This window comes from Cupressus sempervirens, chromosome 6, assembly GCF_028749045.1.
Source record: "Cupressus sempervirens isolate cs-2001-9-10 chromosome 6, ASM2874904v1, whole genome shotgun sequence".
In the NCBI taxonomy this organism is placed as follows: domain Eukaryota; kingdom Viridiplantae; phylum Streptophyta; class Pinopsida; order Cupressales; family Cupressaceae; genus Cupressus; species Cupressus sempervirens.
In genome coordinates this window covers 625120419-625125824 of record NC_143123.1, presented here as the reverse complement: position 1 = coordinate 625125824, position 5406 = coordinate 625120419, and positions in this window count along the sequence as shown.

The window sequence follows — 5406 nt, the reverse complement described above, 5'->3', positions numbered from 1 at the left end:
AATTAAAAAATCAGCTGATTGCATCTTTTGAGGAGAAATTTGGAAAAAACATTTTTGACATTGGCCTACTTCTCAAAAGAGCAGAAAAGCATATAAAGATTGTGAGGGGTCAATATAGAAGGGATCCTAAGGATAACCAAAAGTACAACCATCCTCCTATGATTCCACTAATGGAGTGGAATGAAATAATAGAAGATGCAAAGGAGAAAAGGCTATCTAAAGATAGAGATAATAAAGCAACACAGGGAAAAAAGAGGTATGTCATGATAGTATTAAGTACATTGTAATCATGCATTAAATATTGGTATTTGTAAAGATATAATCTAAGATGTTTGAAATTGTTCATAGATTGTAGGACACATCAATGGCTACAAAAGTGAGACTAGAAAATTTTGGCCAACACAAACTTGGTTTTGATGGCTATATCAATCTCCAATCTCGACTTGTAAGTAGGAGCAATGAAATTTCATATTTATTTTTTAATATAATGTTGCAAATAGTTTTGTTTAATGAAACCATACATGGAAAATTGACTATTAAAAAAAAAATATAGGGCACATAATTCAATGTGGAGGTCACAGATGAAGATAGAAAATATGCCTTGAAGGAAGGCTATAAAGTTGTGGCTGCACACCTATGTGAAGAATCTATAAGCCTTGCCCAAAAATCTAGTGCACCAAATTATATCTCATAGGTAAATTGATCAAATGAAAAGTAAATGAAATTGAATAGTTGAGAAAATTATTTTTTGGTATTAGTTTTGAACATAAATTGACTACATAACAATGTGCATAACGTTTTACTATAGCCTTCACATCCTACGACAAAACCTACTCGTGACAAAGGCCATGATGTGCATTATAGTGGTGGAGGTATTAATTTGCTATTGGAAATTAATTATGTAATTATGAATACAATTTAACATCTTCAATTATAATTTGACGTGAATCCTTTTTTTGAATATTTCAAAGCATGTTGAAGGAGTGGAGCATGTTCCAAGTGTTCAACATGTTGACATGGTGGCAGATCAAAATGCTAATGTACATGATGTGACATTGTTAGGTAAGAAAAATGAATGTTATGTTGTACTAGAACTTAATTATAGACTTTTAACAGTTAAAAAAAGAAAAAGAGTATGCCAATTTATCCCGTTTACTTGTTCTTGCAATAGAGCCCCTTTAGTGCAGCAAGCTCCTGCTCCTCTAAAGAGAAGGAGCCATTTTAATTTGACATTACACATGTCAGAAGAGGAGGAGAATGATGTAGATATGGATGCTCCTATGAGTGCTTTACTTAAGTGAGCTCAGAAAATTTTTTAAAAAAATGATGTTTTAAAAATCTTCTTTGATAAACCTTGTTGGATAATGAAAGAACTTTGTTTTAAGTAATTATGTATGAATGATGTGTATTAATACTAATTTTTATTTTATGTTAATGAATATTGTTATGTGTTAATGAAGTCTTGATTAGTATTGTGTATTAATTACTTTTATATCATATTAATGAATGTTATGTGATTGTATTGATTGAATGTTATAGTTCATAAAAGGATGAATGAATGAATGAAGTATGTAATTAGATGATAATGGGGACTTTAGATTGATGTTAGGGGAAGGAGGGTGAGGCCAGATGAGCTTCCGCCCTCACATGGTTGGCCTTGTTAAGTAGAGAATATTATAGTATTCTTGAAACCAAGTGAAGCTCAAACTAACATAAAATGGACACTTTGCATGTGGTAAGTCTAAAATGATCCATGACTACTGCTTCCCATAACATGAATTTGTGAAATACAATCTGATATCACCAATTTCAACACTCTATTCAAAGCATAGGAGTGACCTATAGTCTTACCATGACTTTTGAGCAATGCCTCAATCCCAATCCTTATTGAGAATCTTGTCTTCTAGCATATCTTTGACAAAACCTAGTGCAACTTTTGACTCACAAGAAAAGTTGGCCTTTAGTCTCATGTTGGAGACATGACCACACGCTTTTAGCTCCTTTCCCTTTATTGAACTATACACTTGCTTACCATCCCATGGAAATGGGTTTAGCATCAATGTTCCTACCAATCCTCCTTAATTGATATTTCAGACATGCCTCATGCAAAGTGTAAAAATTTTAGACATGCCTCATGACAACAATTTCAAGTTCTTAAAAAATAGAATGACTTAACACACGCTTGTCAATGTGATCATATCTAAAAAACTCATGATGCCTAAAAACATAGGTGTCTTTAAAGATCAATACGAGAGCTTTGAATTGACTAGTGCCCTTAAAGCTCAATACAAGAACTTTTAACTTACTATAGATGGTGTGCCTTTAAAGATCCATGCAAGAAACAATACCTTTGAACTGACTATAGAGGGCCATTATAGGTTCTTGAATGATTCCTTCATTAGAAAGATAATGTGCTACATGATCACAGGTCACTTGCAATTGTGAAAAGCTAATAGAATCAAATTTCTCCCTAACCTAGATGCTTATTCTACATATTTACTGAGCATTCAATTCAGACCGTTCCTTCTATTAATTATATTATCAACACCTTAGTCACCTTCAACTATTGGAATTCTCTAGTTTTGAGATTATGCCAAATCTTGCTAGCAATGCTTACTATTTTACTTCATCATTTGTACTTATACCAAAGAATAGCAACCTTCCACAAATCTCCTTCAGTTAGAGCAATTTTTTGAAGTCAGCAAAACATTCAATTTTTGGTGTTTTCATTATGGGGAGGGGTCAAATGAGTTTAACATAGAATACAAATTTGATATGGGATTTATGTGTGGTTACCTACAATGTTTGATATTTGATCATTTTGTTCCCTTTATATATTTACATTCTCAAGGTAGATTTGGCAAAATCATTGTGGTCTAGCAATTTTGACTTTTGAGCCCTACTAAACTTGTTATTGTTGAATATGACTAATAGGTGATAGCTACCCTGAGAGAATTTGGGCTCAATTCATCAAACTTGATTCTTGGAATTGACTTCACCAAGAGTAATGAGTGGACTAGTATCAAAATCTTTCTACTAATATCTCACTTTTATGTTGTGCAATTTTTATAAAGCAATGGAACTCTCCAGATTTTGCCTAAAATCATCACTCTTGGAGATTTAAACTTCCTCTAGAAGAAATGTATGTTTTTTTTTTCCTGATGCATTTAATTTAGAATGTTCTGACAATGTTAAGTTATCTGTGTTATTTTTTATTTTACTTAAAAAAATGTAGAATATGGAGAAGTTCATAGTCATAGTGATAATGAAGATTTTATTTGTTTAGAAAAAAGTAGACTATAAAAGGTATACTAATGAAGATTTAACAAAAAAAATGCTCAAATAGATTGTAAAAGTACTGGATTAGTTTCTTCCACTCATAGGTCAGGTTGTGTTACTTGCTAGGAAACAAATTTTTCATTATCTGCATAACTAAGGGTGTTCTAGTTGCCAACACAAGAACAAGTCCCCAAAACATAGTGAAATATTTCATGAACTTTGGATTTTTGTCCATGAACCCTCTCTCTCTCACCATAGCTTGGTGTTTGTACCACCTATTGATATCAAACTTTAATTGGGAAAACTTATCTTCATTAGCAAAAGTAAAATTAGATTACTTGGGGATATATTTGTGTCGTGTTTAGCTTTAGGGTAGTGACATTTTGGGGGCATTAGTCGGGCATATATATATGTCTTCTTCTACTTCATATTCATGGAAATTTATGTGTGGAGGCCTTTATGTATCCAAAGTTTCAACTACATTTCTACTTGATCTATGCCAATTTGTGTAGTTATAATGTTGCTAAGGTTTTATTCTCATCGTTTTAGTTTAAACATATTTTCATTTTGACTTTGTTGTTTCAAATTTGTATAGTTCTCACAAATTCATGTTAACATATTGCATATATCTTTTTTAACTTTTGGGTGATAGCCTCTTGTGTCAAAACTTACCTACTTGGATAATCCATCTAAATGGATTCAAGGATTTTTTAAATCTGAGCATGGGTGGGGATTTGTCAAAAAAAAATTTATCTATGAAAAGAACATGTGACAACTTGAATACATATAATGAATTGGAGTTCACCAATTGAGTCATGATAGGACATATTGGTGCAAATGCTCCAAGTCCAAATTTTAGCAACCTTTAAGTTTTGGGTTTGGAATTGATCAACATTCAAATTAGAGATGAACTAGTTACACATAATTGATAATTCAATGGTAGACTATTCAGTAGCCAATTCAATTCTTTACTCATCCATAAAAGCTAAACAACTTTCTGTAATACATGTTTATTGTTTATAAAAGTAATTATGTAATATTAACCCTTTGCTCATCATAACAATATAAATATCTAATGTAAATGGTCATCAACCTTTTATAGTTGACATAAATTGATGAAAATTCTTTGAAACTTTTTTTCCTTCTCCCTTAAGATAATTAAAGGTCATTTTCTAGTACTTTTACCACTTACTGATACATAAGGTCAATGGCAATGCTCCAACAAAATTTGATAAAAAGTATGGACTAAAGAATTGATAGATTAAATCACAAACTATTTGAGCACAATATTATACTTCTATTCTTCATACTAAAGAATTGATAGATTAAATTAGTATAAAAATTTTCCATATCTCACTTTGGTATTTTTTGCTTGTATCTAGAGAAAATTTGCTTCTGGCTGCATCATTCCTTATACCTATTACCAATCTTTTGTCACCTTGAAGAAAGTTCCCTACATGAGGAAAGCATGCATGCCCACTTTTGGAAGAATAGACTACTGCCTTGTTACTTGCAATGTATTCCAAATTTGAGACATTGACCCAATCACCACCACTATGTTGTGAGAAATATATTCTACATAATTCTCGAGAGAAGTTTCTTATTTGAAGAGTGAAATGTTCCCAATCACAGACATGCTCTCCAATTCAACCAAGAGGTAGATTCAACATTCCAACCTTTGTAGTGCCTCACTAAATGCTTACTGTTCAAGGATTAGAGACCTGATAAGCTGAACAAAACTTCATGTGGTGCTAGAAGACACTATGATTCATCTTGCTAGCAAGCATCAAAGTCCACTAATCTCAAGGCTAGTAAATGTTTATCCTCTTATTCTACAATCCATAGAATAGGGTTGGCAAGATACTCATTCTAGAAGAGTAATGGCAGACATTACCCCTCAATATACTAGCTCATGCCTATTGCCCTTGAATAGTTTCCTATTATTATTAAGAGATAGGTGGAAGAGAGCTGGATGGGTAGGTAGTTGCATTTAGCAATAAGCCCTCCCTTCTTTAATAGTTGTAGAGACTACCCTGATGAACCAACTAGGTTCAGTTTGGGTTAGTCAAATTTCTCTTCCTCCCTCCCTTAATATCTATAGAGACTGCCCTTCACTAAATAGCAACA